We start from the raw sequence: 23,004 nt of genomic DNA, 5'->3' as shown, positions 1-23,004 counted from the left end.
CCGCTTGGACCTTCTGAGTTTATGGTTTCAATTTATGCCTCCATTTTGAGGTACCCTCAAGGCCTCCTACCTGCCTCAGCAGCGCCAACCTCTCTGGTGGTTCTCTTTAATAGGACGGTGGGCGCGGAAGCAGCCAATTATGAGGCCTCCTCCGGGAAAATAGCTCTGGCACCTAGCAAGTGCGGGCTCGCAACCCCCATTTACTCCCGACGTATGAATTCTGAAAATACATGCCAATTATAACTATTTGGATGGCAGGGAGAGACCACAGAAAGCTGTCACATAATGTTCGGGTGAGTTCACTTAAATCAATTACTCAGATGGCATTATGCAGAGAGTGTCACTTACAAGTTCACTAACATTCGGATTTTGGGACGAAAACAGAAAATGCTGAGAACACAGGTCACATCTGTGGAAAGAGAAACCGCTTTAATGTTTCAGGTCGATAGTTTAGATTTCCAGCATCCGTAGTATTTTGTATTGCTATTCAAATTTTGAGACCACAACAATTATACAAATATAGAAAATGCTTTACAAAAGACAGTTACTTCTGCAGTAAGCATGAGTGTTTGAATTTTCCTCTCTGAACAGTTCTTCCTGTATTTGGTATGACTAGCTGTCATTTAGTTCGCTAAACAGATGAAAATAGTTACATGCTTAGGCCAGAACTGAACCACCAACACAACAGGAGGGACATCCAAACCGATCAGATAAATTATTTCTGTGTTTAAAAAGTATATATTTTTTTTAAATGGCCATCGATACCAGTTTTGCAGATGGCTGGGATTTTTGGTGGGGACAAGTGTTGATTCCTCATAGCAGTGGCAGAAATAAAATCTGTAGAGTTTAACTCCTGACCTTTGAAATGTGTGAAGTAGTTTGTAAACAACTATTTAACAGGAGGGAAGCAGCAAAGCTGTAAATGTCTTTGCTGTCAGTCCCATGCTGATCCGAAAGGAAAAGTCAAGTTTCGCTACACCCTGACCAAATGTGTCATTGGATGGCAATAGTTGTGACTTTGAAGCATTCCACAAGTGAAATTTTAATCTACCCAGGTGCGTTTGTTTCTATTTGTAGGCGGCAACCACTGAAATGTTGCTAAAACTTGATCATGTCTGTACTTTTAAAAAAAAATTAATTTTTCTTATGGAAAATAAAACAATCAGATTCTCAAAATAGGTATGTTTATTTTTCAGATCATTTTATAGTCCTGTAGAATCACAATTCAAGACTAGAAAGCTAACTTTCCTCTTCCTCCCGTACCCATGCTGGGGGTTGGGGGTTTAGAAAGATGTAGTGCCCCTGAAGGTGGCACCCACAGCATAGCACTGTCCCCTGGCAGGCCCACACTCTTGGAAGGAAGCAACCAAGGCCTAAAGATCTTGATTAGGGAAGTGTAAAAACAGCTTGCCTTCTGTGGTGTCCTCTTCTATTTGTTCTCAGACTGCTCTCAGACCTTCTGATTTGAGGAGGGTCCTGGCCCGAGATCTAGTGCCAGCTTTTTGCGGGTGGCTTATCTTTGGGTGTCTTGTGGACAAAACATAGAGGAATTTGACCTGGGTGGGCCAAAATCACCCCTCCTCCCTGATATCCCCAGCAACATCTGGTCCAGATCCATCCACTGAGAAAGGCATTGAAAATCCCAGGACAACATCATGGGAGCAGAGACACGATGAGGGGGTCTCCAGCACCCCTTTGCTCTCTTTCGCTGAGCGCTTCCAATATTATTTTCTGTATTTGAAATTCAATCTCAAAATGCCTGAAGAGAATAAACCAGCTCCTAAAAAGGGCGCCAAGAAAACCTTAAATAAGCCGGCAGCAAGAAGTGGAGGAAGGAGAGTTACTCCATCTACATCTACAAAATGATGAAGGAGGTTCACCCTGACACCGGCATCTCCTCCAAGGCCATGAGCATCATGAACTCGTATGTGAATGATATTTTCGAGTACATTGTGGGTGACGGTTCCCGCCTGGCTCATTACAACAAGCGCAGCACTGTCAGCTCCTGGGTGATCCAGACCGCCATGCGTCTGCTGCTGCCCGGGGAGCTGGCCAAGCACGCCATGTCAGAAGGGACAAAGGCGGTGAACAAGTACACCAGCTCCAAATAAAGCTGCACAATGTATTGAAAAACACCCCAAACACAACTTCCAATATATTGTGATGAAGCAAATTGGCCCTTAGAAGTCGCTCAATTAATAGTAACTCATTAATCATTGCATTTGCAAAGGGTTTTTTATGATTCTTTACTTTGTTGAAAGTTTTGCATCTCCCCAGGTCCTCAAAAGGTAACCTTTAATTATGGCTTAATTACAGAAAAAAAAATTGCATTTCAAGATTACCAAATTGGAGCCTTTCTGTTGTGGGCAGATGTTCTGCTGTTGTTGAGGTTGATGTCCTGTACATCTCAATGCTGAGAGGTATTCAGTTTTTAATTGAAGGCTTCAAAAAGCAAGGATTGCAAGGCTGACATCTTAAAATAAATACAGCCGATTCCCTGTCAGAAGTATTATAAGTGCTTTTTTTATTCCTTATCCTAAGATGTAAAGTCTGCTGTGGTTCATAATTAGATGGTCCTTGTCCAGATTCAAGTCTGTTGTGAGTTGGCAGATAAGCATTTTCAACACGGCAGTATGAGAACAAATCTATCACACTTGATGTCTAAAACTGTCCTTGGGTAGTTACCTACCCAAGGACCCTGATGTTTTATATTTAGGCAAATCCTCATAACCCACTAAGTAGTTTGTCAAGAAATGCTCTCCTTCGACCAGAGATTCTAAAAACTTGAGATAAAAAGTCAATTTGCAAAATTTTTGTATCGCAAGCTTCCCTTTTCTCCTTTCCTCTCCTGAATGTGACACATATGTTTGGGTTTGGTTCCACAGGCACCAGTCTGTTTAATACTTCCCCCAATCAGCCAGGGCACTGAATGTCAGCATCTACTCAGTAACTGAGGGCATTGCAACCAAACTCATTTCTGTCCTCATCTAAGATGTCTATACACAGACAGACTTCTGATAGGAATCACTTTATAAAAATGAGTAGAGGAAACCTGGGCTGATTTTCCATCTCCCTAGCCCAAGGTCAATTGTTGTACCCCAATAGATGCATACAGACTGTTTTTCTTCTGGCTAGTGAGTATGGAACTAGGTGTCATAGTCTCAGATTAAAGGGTTGGCCATTTAGGACTGAAATGTGGAGAAATGATGGTTATGATAGCATTGTGGTTATGTTGCTGGACGAGTAATCCAGAGGCCTGCACGAACAATCTGGAGATGTGAGATCAAATCCCACCATGGCAGTTGTGGAGTTTAAATTCAGCGAATTAAATAATTCTGGAATAAAAAATATTGTCAGTAATGGTGACCATGAAACTGTTAGATTTTTTTTTTAAAGCTCAACTGCTTCATTCATGCCCTTTAGGGAAGCAAACCTCCCGTCCTTACCTGATCCAGCATACATGTGACTCCAGACCCATAGCAATGTGGTTGACTCTTAACTGCCCTTTGAAATGGCCTAGCCAGCCACTCGATTGTATCGAAATGTTACAAAAAACAATATGAATAATAAAAATGGATGAACCACCCGGGCATGCCAAAGGCCCAGACAACCCTGCAAAGTCCTCCTCAGTAACATCTGGGCACTTGTTTCAGAAAGCCAGTTGTTGAAGGATGATACTGAAGTCAATCTTTACTCAGTCTTACATTTATTTACAGAGTGAAAGATTTAAAACATCTAACTCCTAACTCACACTCCCATGCAATCTCAGTAAGTTTCTCTTTATAAGTGCTCAAGTAAGACCCCAAGTAACACACTCCACCTGCATAGAATTAAACACAATTGATATACAATTAACACTTGTGCCGAATTAGGAGAGCTGACCGACAGACAAGTCAAGCAACTGCCTGACACAGTCACACTCACAGAATCACACCTTACAGCCAATATCCCAGACACCTCCATCACCATCCCTGAGTATGTCCTGTCCCACAAGCAAAACAGACCCACAAGAGGTGGGGGCACAGTCGAGAGGGAGTGACCCTTGGAAATCTCAGTACTGACACTGACACATGGTCTTGTGGCATCAGGTAAAACACAGTCAAGGAAACTTCCTGCTGGTTCCCACCTACCGCCCTCCCTCAGCTGATGAATCAGTGCTCCTCCATATTGAACACCACTTGGAAGATGCATAGAGGGTGGCAAGGATATAAAATGTACTCCGAGTGGGGGATTCAATGTTCATCACTAAGCATGGCTTGTTAACACCACTACTGATTGAACTGTCTATGTCTTAAAGAACCTAGCTGCCAGACTGGGCTTGCAGTAGGTGGCATAAGAACCAACATGAGGGAATCACCAATCTACCTGTTGCATATGCACCTGTCCCTGAGAGTATTGGTAGGAGTGACCACTGCACAGTCCTTGTGGAGATGAAGTCCCATCTTCACACTGAGGATACCTTCCATCATAAATAAAAACAAAAAATGCTGGAAATACTCAGCAGGTCTGGCAGCATCTGTGGAGAGAGAAACAGAGTTAACGTTTCAGGTCTGTGACCTTTCATCAGAACTGAAATGTTAACTCTGCTTCTCTTTCCACAGATGCTGCCAGACCTGCTGAATATTTCCAGTCCTTTCTGTTTTTATTTCAGTTTTCCAGCATCTGCAGTATTTTACTTTTATTATACCTTCCATCATGTTGTGCGGCACTATCGCAATGCTAAATGGGATAGATTCAGAATAGATCTAAAAGTTCAAAACTGGGCATCCATGAGGCACTGTGGACCATCAGCAGCAGCAAATTGTATTGTACCACAATTTGTAATCTCATGGCCTGGCACATCACTCACTCTACCAGTACCATCAAGACAGGGGACCAACCATAGCTTGACAAGGAGCAGAGAAGAGCGTACCAGGCGCAGCACCAGGCATGCCTAAAAATGAGGTACCGACCTGGTGCAGCTACATCATAGGACTGCATGCTAAACAGCAAAAGCAGCATCCTATAGGCAGAACTAAGTGACCCCACAACTAACGGATCAGATCTAAGCTCTGCAGTCCTGTCACATCCAGTCATGAATGGTGGTGGACAATTAAACAACTAACCAAAGGAGGAGGCTCTATTAACGTCCCCATCCTCAATGACAATAGATCCCAGCACATGGGCTGGATTTTATTAAGGCGGCGGGGGGACCCGACGCTAGGCCAGAAAGGCGAGGTAAACCCCACCTCTGCTGTTCTGAGGGACCCCCAGCAGTATATAACGGTGCTCAGAATGCCTGGGCCCCTTTTCCTTTAAGGACAGGGATCCCACCTCCAAGCGTTGCTGGCCTATCAGAGGGCTGACAGCTCAGCAAACCCAGCAGTGCCACCAGGAGCGGTGGCCATTGCTGGTACTACAGTAAGCCTGGGACCAGGAGCACTGTTGGAGCCATGGACTGCAGGTAAGTGGGGGTGGGCCATAGATTGCCCAAGCAGGAGAGCCCGCACCCTAATCCACAGGGACGCTGCCTGGTTTTACTGGGCGGCCTCCCCATGTGGCGGGACTCCCACCAGCCGCTGGTAAAATACCAGTGGCATTGGGCTGAGGCCCTTAAATGGCCATCCACCTAAGGGCCTCAATTGGCCACTGGGTGGGAAGGCCATCCTCGGCCTTCCCGCCCCTGACAAGATTGAATAACGTTAGGAAGGCAAGGGGCACTCCAACCCCACCTTTCCCCTCCATTTTATGAATCCCCACACCACTCTGCCCCTCCCTAGAGAGCTGATAAAATTCATCCCCCTGAGTGCAAAAGAAAAGGCTTAAACATTTGCAACCATCTTCAGCCAGATGTTTTGAGCGGATGATCCATCTCAGCATCGTACTGAAGTCTCCATCACAGATGCCAGTTTTCAGCCAATTTCAATTCACTCCATGTGATATCAAGAAACAGCTGAAGGCACTGGATACTGCAAAGGCTATGGTCCTGGACAACATCCCTGCTGTAGCACTGGAAACCTGTGTTCCAGAACTAGCCGCACTTCTAGCCACACTGTTCCAATATAGCTACAACACTGGCATCTAACTAACAATGTGGAAAATTGCCACAAAAAGCAGAACAAATCCAATCCAGCCAATGACCATCCCCATCAGTCTACTCTCAATCATCAGCAAAGTAATGGAAGAGATCCGGACAGCCCGCTTCTACCTCCTTCCCAAAATCCACAAACAGGACTGTCCCGGCAGACCCATTGTTTCAGCTTGTTCCTGCCCCACTGAACTTATTTCTTCCTATCTTGACTCTACCTTTTCTCCACTGGTCCGGTCTCTTCCTACCTAGGTCCGTGACTCTTCTGACACCCTATGTCATTTTGACAATTTCCAGTTTCCTGACCCCAACCGCCGCCTCTTCACTATGGACGTCCAATCTCTCTACACCTCCATCCTCCACCAGGACGGTTTGAGGGCTCTCCACCTCTTCCTTGAGCAGAGGCCCAACCAGTCCCTATCCACCACCACCCTGCTCCGCCTGGCTGAATTTGTTCTCACATTGAACAAGTTCTCCTTCAACTCCACTCACTTCCTTCAAGTAAAAGTGTTGCTATGGGTAGCCGCATGGGTCCTAGTTATGCCTGTCTTTTTGTGGGATATGTCGAACATTCCTTGTTTCAGTCCTACTCAGGCCCCCTCCCCCAACTCTTTTTCCGGTACATTGATGACTGTATCGGTGCCATTTCCTGCTCCCACCCCGAACTGGAAAACTTTATCAACTTTGCTTCTAATTTCCACCCTTCTCTCACCTTTACATGGTCCATCTCCGACACTTCCCTTCCCTTCCTCAACTTCTCTGTCTCCATCTCTGGGGGTAGGCTGTCTATTAATATTCATTATAAGCCCACCGACTCCCACAGCTACCTCGACTACACTTCTTCACACCCTGCCTCCTGTAAGGACTCCATTCCATTCTCCCAGTTTCTCCATCTCTGACACATCTGCTCTGATGATGCTACCTTCCATGACAGTGCTTCTGATATGTCTTCCTTTTTCCTCAACTGAGGATTCCCCCTCACTGTGGTTGACAGGGCCCTCAACCGTGTGCGGCCCATTTCCCACACCTCTACCCTCACTCCTTCCCCTCCCTCCCAGAACCGTGACAGGGTTCCCCTTGTCCTCACTTTCCACCCCATCAGCCTCCACATCCAAAGGATCATCCTCTGCCATTTCCGCCACCTCCAGCGTGATGCCACTACCAAACGCAACTTCCCCTCCCTTCCCCTGTCAGCATTCCGAAGAGATCATTCCCTCTGCGACACCCTGGTCCACTCCTCCATTACCCCCAACACCTCATCCCCTTCCCACGGCACCTTCCCCTGCAAGCGCAGGAGGTGTAATACCTGCCCATTTACCTCCTCTCTCCTCACTATCCCAGGCCCCAAACATTCCTTTCAGAAGAAGCAGCGATTTACTTGTACTTCTTTCAATGTAGTATACTGTATTCGCTGCTCACAATGTGGTCTCCTCTACATTGGGGAGACCAAACGGAGACTGGGTGACCGCTGTGCGGAACACCTCCGCTCAGTCCGAAAGCATGACCCCGAGCTTCCGGTTGCTGGCTATTTCAACACCCCCCCTGCTCTCATGTTCACATCTCTGTTCTGGGATTGCTGTAGTGTTCCAGTGAACATCAATGCAAGCTCAAGGAACAGCATCTCATTTACCGATTAGGCACGCAACAGCCTGCCGGACTGAACATTGAGTTCAATCATTTCAGAGCATGACTGGGCCCCCCATTTTACTTTTATCTTTAGTTATTTTTTTTATTTTTTTTATTTTTGTGTTTATTTTATTTTAGTTTGTTCAGTTTGTTTCTACTGTGCCTACCCACTGTTTTTTTCATGTTTGTGCTTGTGGCTGTTCAGTTTTCAGTCCATTAACACCCTATCTGTACTAATGCTTTGCCTTTGAGCACACCATTAACATATTGTTTGCCTTTGCTCCATGACCTTCTGGTCAGCTATTCTGTGACCTTGTTTTATCAATACCTTCTCTTTAGTTATCTCTTGCCCCACCCCCGCTTTACTTGCTTAAAATCATTTACATTTCTTATATCTGCCAGTTCTGAAGAAGGGTCACTGACCTGAAACGTTAACTCAGCTTCTCTCTCCACAGATGCTGCCAGACCTGCTGAGATTTTCCAGCACTTTCTGTTTTTATTTCAGATTTTCAGCATCCGCAGTATTTTGCTTTTATTATAATGGAAAAGATCGTTGACAGTGTTATTAAATGACACTTATTCATCGATAATCTACTCACCGCTGCTACATTTGGGTTCTGCCAGGTTTGGCATCAGATCTCAATACAGCCTTAGTCCAAACATGGAGTTTCAGAGGTGTGGTAGGAGTAACTGGCTTTGAAATCAAGGCAGCATTTGACCGCGTGTGACTTCAGGGAACCTGAGTAAAATTGAAGTCAATGGGCACAGTGGTGCAGTGGTTAGCACCGCAGCCTCACAGCTCCAGTGACCCATGTTCAATTCTGGGTACTGCCTGTGCGGAGTTTGTAAATTCTCCCTGTGACCGTGTGGATTTCCACTGGATGCTCCAGTTTCCTCCTACAGCCATAGACTTGCAGGTTGATAGATAAATTAGCCATTGTAAATTGCCCCTAGTGTAGGTAGGTGGTAGGAGAATGGTGGGGTGTGGTAGGGAATATGGGATTAATGTAGGATTAGTATAATATGGGTGGTTGTTGGTCAGCACAGACTCGGTGGGCTGAAGGGCCTGTTTCAGTGCTGTATCTCTCTGACTCTCCACTGGCTTTTTTCAGTTCTATATAATCATGTGTTCCTATGTTGTAAAAATGTTTTCTCTTCAGCTTTTCACTTAAGCTATTGTGCTTCTATCATTACCTTCACTATTCTTTGTCAGACAGAGTACGTAGGTTGATTGCTCCTGCATGACAATGCAATTTGAGGCACCTTATCACTGTTTCTATGGTCAGATACTGCTTGGCACCTAGTTACAATTCTGGGCTGACAAAAACTCAGTCTTTAGAGATCGTACACACAAATCCCACATCTCCACTCTCTGTGAACACTTAGTTGGGGCTTCAAGGAGCTGTGCCATCCTTTTTTTAATAATTCATTGCTCCTTGTTTCAAAGAGCTAATATTTACAGATTGAGATAGTTTGTGTAATAATTAATGACACAATTATTGTAGGTAATTACAGATATCTATATAAGTGGAGTTGAATAAATCAAGCAATTATAAGCTTTCCACACATGTTTGCATGTTTGGCATTGAGGCCTGCTGTGTGTTGTAGTTAGCCTGAAATTAATTTTTGTGAAGCAGTTGCTTGTTACTGGGTAATAATAGCTCCCTTGCAGAGCTGTGAGTTAGATTGAACTGAGGGAATGTTTAAAATTGCTGACAAGATGCCGGTGTTTGCTTTTGCTGTCACAGAGGATGCAAATGTCTTCACCTGCAGTATTTATTGACCAATTTACTTTCCCTAAATACCATGTGATTTGTCTCTCCTGTCACATGCCAACTGCTGTGTTTCTTGCTGGAGCATTAGCTGGCGCTTTGATTGATGTGAGGATTTTTCCCATCTTGAAATAATCCAGAAAGTTTCATTTAATTTATTTGTTTAATGTAGGATCCCATTCATCCTAAACACAGAAAATGTACAGCAGTCAGTGTCTGCTGAAGGATCCCACCCGAAATATTAACCCCAACCTGACTAAAATTCTTTTAGTAGCTCACTAGGTTGATGGCAGCCCTGTAGATGTTGTATATTAGAAATTGCAGATAGCTTTTTGACAAGGTGACACGCAATAAGTTACTTTACAAGATGCTGGATTGGGTGGGAAATTGATTGCCATCTTGCAGGCAGAGGGTTGCCATCAATAGAAGTAATTCAGCATGGGCATGTTGAATCTTGCTTTATGAACACCAAGAGGACTATTTTGATGGAGATGACTCCATGCCAGGCAGATCTGAAGGTCACTAGTCATATGGTACTTGCCTATTGTTAACGGAACACCTCCTGATAGTAGTGAACTCATTGCAGCAATTAAAATCTAATGTCTTCTCTTGAATTACTTTGATATTCTATGATGGAATATTATAGGCGGTCTGGAAATAAAATATTGATCTGGTTGGGCGTAGTCAACATGGATTTATGTATGGGAAATCATGTTTGACAAACTTGATGGAGTTTTTTGAGGATGTTACTAACAGAATTGATAAAGGGGAGTCGGTGGACGTGGTATACTTGGATTTTCAAAAGGCCTTTGATAAAGTCCCCCACAGGAGGTTGGTTAGCAAAATTAAAGCACATGGGATAGGAAGTAATATACTGGCATGGATGAAAGGCTGTGAATAGTAGGGTACCGCAGGGATCAGTGCTTGGGCCCCAGCTGTTCACAGCATAGATCAATGATTTGAATGTGGGGACCAAATGTAGTATTTCCAAGTTTGTGGACGACACAAAACTAGGTGGGAATGTGTGTTGTGAGGAAGATGCAAAGTAACTTCAAGGGGATTTGGAAAGATTTAGTGAGTGGGCAAGAATGTGGCAGATGGAATATAATGTGGAAAAATATGAAGTTATCCACTTTGGTAGGAGGAATAGATGTGCAGAGTATTTCTTAAATGGTAAGAGATTAGAAAGTGTAGATGTACAAAGGGACCTTTGGAGTGTCCTTGTCAATAAGTCACTAAAAGCTAACATGCAGGTGCAACAAGCAATTGAGATGGCTAATGGTATGTTAGCCTTTATCGCAAAAAGATTTGAGTATGGGAGTAGTGAAGTCTTGTATAGAACCTTGGTTATACTGCACCTGGAGTACTGTGTGCAGTTTTGGCCCCCTTACCTTAGGAAGGATATTATTGCCATAGAGGGAGTGCAACAAAGGTTTACCAGATTTGTTGCCGGGATGGCAGGGCTGTCCTGTGAAGAGAGATTGGTGAAACTGGGCCTGCATTCTCTAGAGTTTTGAAGAATGAGACGCGATCTCATTGAAACCTACAAAATACTTAAAGGAATAGACAGGGTTGATGCAGGTAAGATGTTTCCCCTGCTTGGGGATTCTAGAACCAGGGGACACAATTTCAAAATAAGAGGGAAGCCACTTAGGACAGAGATGAGGAGAAATTTCTTTACTCAGAGGGTTGTGAATCTTTGGAATTCTCTACCCCAGAGAGCTGTTGAAGCTCAGTCATTGAGTATGTTTAAAGCAGAAATTGACAGATTTCTAAATACAAATGATATAAAGGGATATGAGGATAGTGTGGAAAAAGGCATTGAAGTGCATGATCAACCATGATCGTATTGAATGGCGGAGCAGGCTCATTGGGCTGAATGGCCTACTCCTGCTCCTATGTTCTTATGTTCTTAAAGCAGCTAGTCATTACCACACCACTATGAATGTTTATTCAGACATAACAGTATCCACGAGGATAACGGTCAGCGTATTATTGAACTGATTGAATATTGGATGCCTTTGTTACTTGAGTAGTGCTCCACCTTGTCACTTTTTTATCATGTCAGCATCAGTTGGATAAATCAAAGAATGTCAGGTGGGGTTCTGCTGGAGGGAGTATATAGGAAGACTTAATTTTTATTTTGAGGCAAATGTTCTTTCAATAAGTGCCATTTGGGAAGCAGGTTGATCTACTATCTGTGGACCTGCAACATACACATTGATTAAGAATCTGATGTATTTAGGCTGGGCAGAAGCAAAAACATACGAGGAGTTGGACAAGACAAGTGGTCAAGGAACATCTGAGCCTGAAGCCAATCATTATTGTGGAACAATTGGAGTTCAACCAGAGGGGGCAAAGGGATGATTAAAGTGTTTCTCAGTTTATTGTAGCATTGGGGAAATTAACCAAACCTGTGACTTTGGTGGGCTTCTCAACAACTCAATAAGTGATGCTTTGTGGTTTGAAGGAAATGTCAATCCAGATGAAACTGTTGGCTTCGAGCCTGCCAAAGCTCTCTGAATAGTAATTGGGATGGAGACAGCTGCCATACACGCTAACGAGTTATATACAACAGGGTCCAACATCTCCCGATTGAATGGAGACACTGAACCCTGGTGGAGGTGTGGTAAGAGAAATCATTATCTCAAAGGTAAAATGTCATCCCAGCACAGAATCAATATATTTAGCTAAATGTTGCCAGAAACCAGTAGAGGCTGCTAGATTGAAGACCGGGAGAAGAAAAGTCATATAGCACTGTGAGGAAAAAAAGACAAGACAAAAATATAAGGCACAATTTTCATTCACTGAGGTGGTGGGACTGGAGACGGGCAGGCGGGCCTGCGATTTCTCACTACCAGTCAGTATGCCAGACTCTCACCATGGTCCTGCCTTCAGGCCATTTTCATTCAGGCAGGATCGGTGGTGGGGGTGTCGTGACGACTACCCACCCTCAAGTGGTGGGTGGCCCATTAGGCTAATTCAAGGGCCTATTAAGGCCACTCTGCAGTCACTAACTGGAATTTTCCAATCAGCATACAGGCCGCCGGTTGAGGCCAAAACACAGCCAAGGAATGCAGGCGGCCTCCTGGTAGCAGACCAAGGGGCCAGCCCTCCGTCCTGCTAGTGAACACCCGCTCTCCTGTCTACATCAACATTGTCTACCTCTGATGGTGGGGCTGCCAATCTCAGTGCTGGAGAGCCTCCTATTGGCTCTACAGCCTCAGGAGCCCACCCGCTATCCTTAATTGGACAGCAAGTGCAAACCCTGGCCACCATTTGGCCTGCTTGTTAAAAATTGCATCGGGCATCAAGCAACGACGTGACATGGGGTCAGGACCCGGAAATGCATCTGATGTCAGGTCCCAACCTCAGAATGGAAATTCAGCCCGCAGTGTCCATCATTGTTGATTCCGATGACGAACTGAAATTTCAGGCATGACAGATCAGGTTAGTGAACAGAGATTTCTACTTGTTACTTTTTTCCCAGTGTGGAAAGTCAATTGCCAGTACACTAATGTGGGACATCGACCTCCAGTTTCCTTATGTGGTTGGCTGATCCATCCTGTAGGAAAAATTTGTGCTTCAGTTCACAGTGGGGCACCTGAAGTCAAAGGTCGCTCAGCTTTCTGTTGGTATCGCTCTCAGTGGAAGTACAAATCTAATGAGTAATAGGCAAGAAAAGCAATGCAACAGTTCAAGACTTTTCCTAAAGAAAAGAAATGCCTGCAGTCTAAACATGGCCCTTATTGCAGCCAAAGACTGCATGAAGCATTTATGCACTAAATTCTGCCTGGTAAAATACATAGGGAAAACATGCATCCTATCATGTGCTGGAGGTGGTTGAAGATCAAAGAGTTGAGAAGCTTGAGTAATTTATTCATATTAGTCGAGACCTTTGATGTTCACTGTTTTGGAACATGGCCTATATTGTTCCACTAATTGATAGAAATCTAATGATTTCTTACCCTTTTCTCAATTTGGTTTACTGTACTGTTTTCACTTTGATGTTTGCCAGTGGCTGTGACCACTTTGCTCCTGCTCATGTAGCACCTTGTTTGGCTAGAAGTAATTTGGAGATTATTTTACTGGTTAATGAAGAAAATACAGCAGCTTCGATATACTATGTAATATACTTCCCAGTTCATCCCATACATTTCGCACCATAACTAGTTTGGCTCTAAGTTCCCTTACAAACCTCATTAAAAGAGTAGAAAATCGACCAAAGAATTGAAGAAATAAACACAAAAGCAATGAAATAAATTGGGAGTATAAACAGTTGTCGACTAGGTAAGGGATGGTGTTTTCTCATTTGTTGGCTGTTCTCTTGCTTTCTCTTTGTCTCTTGTCCCTGGGCACTTTGCAGTGTGTCATTTGTCATGGGCTTTCCTGTAGGGTAACTGATCTGGAAGTATTGTTCAACATCATTCAATGAAAAATTAAAATACATTAAATATTAGTGGCAGTGACTGACCCAGTGTTGACTAGTAGCAACAAGTGGCACAAAATCACACTGAATGCCAGCGTAAATTGTAATAAAACATTGCTTACAGCTACTTACTTTTTTACCTCAATATTTATGGCTATTTTATGTGTCTAAAGGATACTTCCACTGCCCAGGACAGTGGTAGGTAATTGAAGTGAAAATAGATAACTGCGACTGGTTGTTACTTAATGACCTATTTCAGGTCACATGTCCAAATACTGTAGTATAATTGATTAGTCATGGGACTTTGGATAATGGAGCTCCTTCACTCAATGGAAAAGAGAAACCATTTGCAACTGTAGCTTTAAAGACTTCTGGTTCTCTGATAATATATTCTTTTCCTCACTCAGCTCCTGAAGATACTGTTCCTTGTTGGTTGTGGTGACACGTGCACAGACAGATCTCTGGCACCATGTGATCTAAGTGTCCATTCTTTAGTGTCAGGCCCAGGCAGTGAGTGTCATTGGATGATTCAACAGAGGGAGCTTCACAGCCAGGCTTGATTGTGTCCTCAGGCATATATGGACACACACACAGAAACAGCCACCACAAAGACACACAAACACATGCAGACACAGACACACACGATCAACTAATCCACACATATTCTTTGAATAATTACCATGAAGATGAGTGACATTGTAATGATGTGTGAACACTCATTTAACATATATGGCCCAATATAAACACGAAATATGGTGTCACATGACTTAAATGGTAGGTTGAGGTCTCACAATATTGCTTCATGAATATTAAAGTTGAGCTCATCAAGTGTAAGAGTAACACAGTAATTTGCATATCGACAGCATGACAATGATAAGGTAGACAAAGAAAAGCTGTTCCCATTAGCTGATAGTACTAGGACTAGAGGACACAGACTTAGGGTTTTGGCAAGAGATGCAGGGAGATGTGAAGAAGAACTTTTTTACACAGCGAGTGGTAATGATCTGGAACTTGCTGCCTATGATGGTGTTGGAAGCAAAGATAATCAATAATTTCAAAAGGAAATTGGATGGGCACATATGACATAAACTTGCAGGGCTAGAGTGGGGGAATGGGACTGACTGGATTGCTCTACGGACAGTTGGCACAGACTTGATGGACCGAGTGGCCTCCTGCGCTGTAAATGACTCCATGGCCAGAATTTTACGTTGGGCGTGAGGCCCCGCCCACCGGGTGAAAAGTCGAGGGTGAGCCCACCTCCGCTGGGCCTGGGGAACCACGCTGGGATTTTTTGCTCCCCAGTCCCTTAATTGGCCTTGGGCGGGACTGCCACCTTCTTGAGGCAGGATGTCTCGCCAATCAGTGGGCTAGCAGCTCTTAGTCCCAGCAGCGTCACTGGGAGTGGTGGCCACTGCTGGGATTGCATCCAGCCAACAGCGGCAAGAGGAAGGCCCCGGAACGAAGGTAAGTTTTTGAGGCCTCGTCAGGGATAATCGACCAGGCCCCAGCAAGGCAAGGGGAGTCGGTTAGTGTGGGGGTGGGTGTTGTGGGTGGGGGCGGTTGCAGCTTCGGGGGCAGCCCTCCATGGGGAACAGGGTGTCCGATCGGGAGGGCCCTGCTGCCAGCCCACAAGAAGGTCACCAGGTTTTACCAGGCGGAGTTCTTGGGGATTTTGCCGTCCGCTCGCCACAGGTAAAATGGCTTCGCTTGCTGACAACGCTACTGCTAGCTGGCGCTGCAGTGGCACATGCGGAAATGCAGCCTGTGTCACTAAAACATCACAGTCTGCGACGTCAGCAGCTGCCAGGACTAAAGATGGCGCTGCTCAAATCACACGAAGGCAACCTAAACACATGGCAGCACAAAATGGCAGGAGGGAGTGAGTGAGCGAGCGGGCGGGCCAGGGGGGAGAAAGTGAGCGGGCGGGCGGGCCGGTGGGTTGGAGGGTAGGAGGAGAGCGCACCCGTGGCCACCACCAAGGTCTTCAGCCGCGCTGTCCCCGCTTCCCCCTCCCCCGCTCTCTCCCCGCTTCCCCCACCCCTACTCTCACCCACCCCCGCTCTCACCCCTATTCCCCCACCCCCGCTGTCTGCACACATTACTCCATGACGTAATCTGCGCGTGCGCCAACCAGTCCTGGCAATGCGGAACGCAGCGCATGCGCAGAGAGTAGGAGCCAATCTGCGCAGATTGGCGCAGTCTGATGATGTCAGCTGCCAGCTGCGTTGTCGATAATCACTTTGGGGTAAAATACCCATGGCGGCGGGAGGAAGCTCTTAAGTGACAGATGATTGGCCACTTAAGGGCCTTGATTGGCCTAGGGTGGGTGGGTTGTTTCTCGCTGCCGCCACCCCACGTAAAATTGCAGTGGGGGCGGGAAGGCATCGGGAATGCCCCCCCCCCCCCCACCCCCCCCACCTCCAACTCAATTTTACGCACCTCCGCCCCCACCCCCCACCCCCCCCACTTCCACGCCACCAGCTGCTTGTTGGGGGAGCCGTAAAATTCTGGCCCATGATTCTATGACTCTAGGACACCTGAAGGGTGATAAACAGTGTTAAGTATGATGAGCACTGCATGCTAGGTATATTGTTTTATTGAAGCAAATATCGTGTGATGCTGCACATCCTAGATTAGAGAGGATGCGTTGTTTTGTAAAGACAAAATAAAAAGACCTGTAAAACACAAAGGCTCAAAAGGTCTGTGGGAACACTTTGATGGCATAAATGCCAGAAAGTGCCTGCGAGGGATCCCCATTCCTGACCCTGCTGAAGTATCTGAGGTTGAGATGAGGTATCCTAATTTAAATGCCATTGGCAGGTGCCTTCGTGAATATGGGCGCTTCCTGGCAACCTTTGTAATGTTGGGCATGGGCAGGAAATGCACCTCTGGGCAGCTCCCCTACCATTCCAGCCAGTAATTTGGGGCAGGCACCATTTGATGTGCCCTCATTGGCACAGTGTGCCTGCTGCATGTAGACCAATGAGCCAAGCCATGATTTGGGACATGGTCAGGGCCTTTTGGTGGAATGGCCTTAAAAGAATTTTAGGGATATTCTATATATCAGTGTATTGTGTTGGCTACATGGTTCAAGTGTGAGCAGCGCAGCTGCCTGTTAATGTATGTAAATGTATTTGTTATAAATGTGATTTGACTACAGGCCAGTGTCAAAAAAGGAGGAAAAAAATTAAAATACATTCATTAATGTCCAGATTTGTTATAGAACAATTTTGTCTTTCAATTAACTCTATTAATAATTTTCATTATTGGTGAGATTTCTGTAAATGACTCTTTGAAATGGTTTCACTGTGCAGGAGCCATTTAATAATTCATACACTCAAGTGGCAAGAGATATTAAGAATTGAATAAGTAACCCTGCAATGATGTGGATGCTAAACATTTCCAAGTGCTGTAGTTACAACCGGGGCTATTATCTGTCAGCATGGAGATGTTACATTAAGCACTCTTGAATAGTTATTATTTATATTGTTAAACATTTAACGTAGAGATATGTAGTTATTTGGGAGTACTGACTATTGTGAAAGGTTATCTGCATATTATCACCTGTATTTCAATTAAAGTGACATTATGGGGGGCTGGATTTTGTATTTGAGTGGCGGCGGGCACGGAAAAGGGCAGCCGCCCCACACGGGACCAGGTTGCCGTGATTTGGCGGCATGCGGCCACCTTGCATATTCATGGCAGACCCTACCCCAAACATGTGGCGGGCGGCATTGGCGACGCCTTTCATGGTATCACCAATGTGGAAGCAGGTGCTGGCGCCATTTTTAAAAGGCTGGCAGTCCTGCAGACAGTTCAACAAAGTGCAGAGTTGACCCCTTCCCCCCTTCCCTACGCGTCAGAGTGCAGAATTCACCCATACGAACACACGAATTGGGAGCAGGAGTAGGCCACTCGGCCCATCGAGCCTGTTTCGCCATTCAATAAGTTCATGGCTGATCTGATTGCAACCTTGACTCCACATTCCCACTACCCCCGATAACCTTTCACCCCCTTGATTAGCAAGAATCTATCTACCTCTGCCTGAAAGATATTTAAAGACTCTGCTTCCACTGCCTTTTGAGGAAGAGAATTCCAAAGACTCACGACCCTCACAGAAAATAATTCTCCTCATCTCTGTCTTAAATGGGTGACCCCTTATTTTTAAATAGTGACCCCTAGTTCTAGATTCTCCCACAAAGGGAAACATCTTCTCCACATCCACCCTGTCAAGACCCCTCAGGATCTTATATGTTTCAATCAAGTCGATTAAATCGCCACCTACTCTTCTAAACTCCAGCAGATACAAGCCTGTCCAATCTTTCTTCATAAGACAGCCCGCTCATTCCAGGTATTAATCTAGTAAACCTTCTCGGGACAGTCAGCACGGTTTTGTGAGGGGTAGGTCTTGCCTCACAAGCCTGATTGAATTCTTTGAGCAGGTGACCAAGCAAGTGGATGAGGGTAAACCAGTGGATGTGGTGTACATGGATTTTAGTAAGGCATTTGATAAGGTCCCCCATGGTAGACTTATGGAGAAAGTCAGGAGGCATGGGATAGTGGGGAATGTGGCCAGTTGGATTAAGAATTGGCTAACTGATAGAAGGCAGAGAGTGGTCTTAGATGGTAAATACTCAGCCTGGAGCCCAGTTACCAGTGGCGTGCCGCAGGGATCAGTTCTGGGTCCTCTCCTGTTTGTGATTTTTATTAACGACTTGGATGAGGAAGTCGAAGGGTGGGTCAGTAAATTTGCAGATGATACAAAGGTTGGTGGAGTTGTGGATACCGAGGAGGGCTATTGTCGTCTGCAAAGGGACTTGGATAGGTTGCAGTGCTGGGCTGAAAAGTGGCAGATGGAGTTTAACCCTGAAAAGTGTGAGGTCGTCCATTTTGGAAGGACAAACATGAATGCAAAATACTGGGTTAACGGTAGGGTTCTTGGGCATGTGGAGGAGCAGAGAGACCTTGGGGTCTATGTGCATAGATCATTGAAAGTTGCAACTCAAGTGGATAGGGCTGTGAAGAAGGCATATGGGGTGTTAGCGTTCATTAGCAGAGGGATTGAATTTAAGAGCCGTGAGGTGATGATGCAGCTGTACAGGACCTTGGTAAGGCCTCATTTGGAGTACTGTGTGCAGTTCTGGTCGCCTCATTTTAGGAAGGATGTGGAAGCCTTGGAGAGGGTGCAGAGGAGATTTACCAGGATGTTGCCTGGAATGGAGAATAAGTCTTACGAGGAAAGGCTGAACATTCTAGGCCTCTTCTCATTAGAAAGGAGAAGGATGAGGGGTGACATGATAGAGGTTTATAAGATGATCAGGGGAATAGATAGGGTAGACAGTCAGAAACTTTTTCCCCGGGTGGAGCAAAGCGTTACAAGGGGTCATAAATTTAAGGTGAAGGGTGGGAGATATAAGGGGGATGTCAGGGGAAGGTTCTTTACCCAGAGAGTGGTCGAGGCATGGAATGCCTTGCCCGGGGAAGTTGTTGAGTCAGAAACTTTAGGGACTTTCAAAAGGCTTTTGGATAGGTATATGGATAAAGGAGAATGATGGGGTATAGATTAAATTGTCCTTGACAGAGGACAAAGGATCGGCACAACATTGTGGGCCGAAGGGCCTGTTCTGTGCTGTATGTTCTATGTTCTATGTTCTATGTTCTCTGAACTGCTTCCAACACATTTACATCCTTTCTTAAATAAGGAGACCAATACTGTACACAGTACTCCAGATGTGATCTCACCAATGCCCTGTATAACTGAAGCATAACCTCCCTACTTTTGTATTCAATTCCCCTTGCAATAAACGATAACATTCTATTAGCTTTCCCAATTACTTGCTGAACCTGCATACTAACCTTTTGTGATTCATGCAGTAGGACACCCAGATCCCTCTGCATCTCAGAGCTCTACAATCTCTCATCATTTAGATAATGTGCTTCTTTTTTATTCTTCCTGCCTAAATGGACAATTTCACATTTTCCCACATTATACTCCATTTGCCAGATCTTTACCCATTCACTTAACCTATTTATATCCCTTTTATAGCCTCCTTATGTTCTCTTCACAACGTACTTTCCTGCCTATCTTTGTGTCATCAGCAAATTTAGCAACCATACCTTCATCCAAGTCATTTATATAAATTGTAAAAAGTTGATGCCCCAGCACTGATCCCTGTGGCACACCACTGGTTACATCTTGCCAACCAGAAAATGACCCATTTATGCCTACTCTCTGTTTCCTGTTACCTAGGCAATCTTCTATCCGTACCAATATGTTACTCCCGACACCATGAGCTTTTATTTTCTGCAATAAACTTTGATGTGGCAACTTATCAAATGCCTTCTGGAAATCTAAATACAATACATCCACTGGTTCCCCTTTATCCACAGCACATGTTACTTGTTCAAAGAACTCTAATAAGTTGGTTAAACATGATTTCCCTTTCACAAAACCATGTTGACTCTGCCTGATGACCTTGTAATTATTCTAAATGACCTGCTATAACGTCTTTAAAAATAGCTTCTAACATTTTCCCTAAGACAGATGTTAAGCTAACTGGCCTGTAGTTACCTGCTTTCTGTCTCCCTCCCTTTTTGAATAAAGGTGTTACATTTGCTATTTTCCAAGCTAATGGAACCCCGAATCTAGAGAATTTTGGAAAATTAAAACCAATGCATCAACTATCTCACTAGCCACTTCTTTCAAGACCCTAGGATGAAGTCCATCAGGATCCAGGGTCTTGTCAGCCCACAGCTCCAGCAATTTGCTCAGCACCACTTCCTGGTGATTGTAATTTTCTTGAGTTCCTCCCTCCGTTCCATTTCCTGATTTACAGCTATTTCTGGGATGTTACTTGTATCCTCTATAGTGAAGTCCAATGCAAAATACCTGTTCAATTCATCTGCCAGCTCCTCATTTTCCCTTATTAATTCCCCAGACTCACTTTCTATAGGAGCTACGCTCACTTTGTTAACTTTTTTCTTTTTTAAAACTCTTACTATCTGTTTTTATATTTCTCACTAGCTTTCTCTTGTAGTCTAGTTTTTCTCTCCTTATCAATATTTTAGTCATTGTTTGCTGTTTTTTATATTCTGTCCAATCTTCTGACCTGCCACCCATCTTTAAGCAATTTCTTATAATTTGAAACTATCTTTAATTGTTTTAGTTAACCACGGATAGTGGGTCCTCCTCTTGGAATTTTTTTCTCGTTGGAATGTATCTATTCTGTGTATTCTGAAATATCCCCTTAAATTTCTGCCACTGCATCTCAATTGACCTATCCCTGAACCTAATTTGCCAGTTCACTTTAGATAGGTCTGCTTTCATGCCCTCATAATTGCCTTTATTAAAATACTAGCCTTGGACCTACTCTTCTCTCCCTCAAACTGAATGTAAAATTCAATCATATTATGATTGCTGCAACCTAGGGGCATCTTACTATGAGGTCATCAATTAATCCTATCTTGTTGCAGCCCTTCCTCCCTCCCCTACCTATCAGAGTACAAAATTCACCCCTTCCCACCCTTCCCTATACACAAAGTACAGAGTTCACCCCTTCCCCACCTTGGTGGAAATTGAAGACGCGTGAATGCTGCTTGTCACGCTGAGGATTGGGAACTGAAGGTAAGATCGCTGTGGTTTAGATTTTATTTCATGCAAATGTGTGATTTAAATATGCTAAGCCGGGTCCTGTCGCAGAGCGGCGGAGAGGCTGCCATGGAGCTTTCCCGCCGCCGGGAAGATCAGGCCTGACAATCCCAGTGTTGTGCTCTGTGGCAGCCGCTGCCCTTCCGATTTTCCAGCCCACCCCCTCCCCCCCAATCCCCCTCTGCCATGGAACCTGACATCGGGGTGGGCACAAAATCCAGCCGATATGACATTAATAGTGGGGGTGCATGTGTAAAACTACAATACTCATCTGCACATCATTTAGAATCTGTATATATTGTAGGATCTACAGCCACCCAAGTGATAGCCAGTAGCTCAAAAGAATTGTTTTTTTAATAAATTTTCTTTGTAATAAAGTTTAGACAATTTATACAGAGTAGAGAATTTGAGAGACGGTCAATGGTCACTCATTCTCTGAGATCATTTCTGTGCGTTGTTTTCATGTGGTTATTTTAACTGGCCGTCTGTTTAAAATCCAATGTATGCTTGAAAAGGGCAGAAAGGTAGAGGTGCAGCTGGTGACTGTCAATGTTCTCTCTAAACTGTATGGCCATACAAAAAGTTTAAGACTGTGTTTGCTGACAACGCAACCACTAGGTGGCACAGTACTTGCACATGCGCAAATGCAGCCTCATCTACTGAAATGTCACTGTCTGCGACGTTTTAGGCAGCTGCCAGGATTATCCCCCTCCTCCCCCGGCTCCCTCCTGCTTCTTCCCTCCCCCAGCCCCGCTCCCTCCTGCTTTTCCCCACAAGGGAAGTGGGGGAGAGAGAGATAGAGTGGCAAGATAGGGATAGGCAGGGAAGGGGAAGGAGACTGCAAGTGAGAGATTGGGGGAGAGAGGGAAGCGGGAGGGTGCAGTGGGGGGAAATGAAGCAGTGAGGCCTGGAGCGAGTGGCCGACGAGGTGAGGTGCAGTTTGAAGTGCTGAATGGAGTGAATGGCAGATGGGGATGAAGCAGCGAGGGGGAGAGAGTGGCCAACAGGTGGGATGGAGGGGTTGAAACAGGGAGTGTGTGGCTGAGGGAAAGCAGCGGCGAGCAGACGGGCACGGGAGGCAGCGCCGGGGAAGAGAAGCGAGATGACTTTTTGGCATGCATGCATGATTTAATCCTGGCAAGAATGAAGACTGCGCATGCGCAGCACCTTACTGATAGCAAGAGATTGTTCTGCGCATGTGCGCAGCTGGGAGTGCTCTGATGATGTCGGGCACCAGATGTGTTGTCAGGAGTCACTTTGAAAGTTTAAAGGGGCCACCCACTTAAACAAATCACCCGCGCACTCCAAAAGAAAATTAGATGGTACGTTAGCGGCTATAGAATCTGGTGAATTTTCTGCAACCAGCTAATTTCATACTACATAAGTGTTGAAGTCATAAATGATATTGCAGATGTTTTGTATTGGTGTATTTTCTGGATTCTCTGATCATCTACCATGCACC

The 23,004-nt window shown here is 45.0% G+C and overlaps 1 protein-coding gene and 1 pseudogene across 1 annotated transcript in view; both read left to right on the top strand.

Annotated features, from left to right (window-relative positions):
* si:dkeyp-14d3.1 (transmembrane protein 132C) overlaps positions 1–23,004 on the top strand; it is a 1,037,882-nt gene that overhangs the window by 702,936 nt on the left and 311,942 nt on the right. The gene's annotated exons all lie outside the window — the stretch shown is intronic.
* Positions 1,756–2,111, top strand: LOC137382731 (histone H2B 7-like; annotated as a pseudogene).

This window comes from Heterodontus francisci, chromosome 23, assembly GCF_036365525.1.
Source record: "Heterodontus francisci isolate sHetFra1 chromosome 23, sHetFra1.hap1, whole genome shotgun sequence".
Classification (NCBI taxonomy): domain Eukaryota; kingdom Metazoa; phylum Chordata; class Chondrichthyes; order Heterodontiformes; family Heterodontidae; genus Heterodontus; species Heterodontus francisci.
Note: the sequence above shows the minus strand (reverse complement) of the source record. Positions and strands in the feature narration are given on the sequence as shown.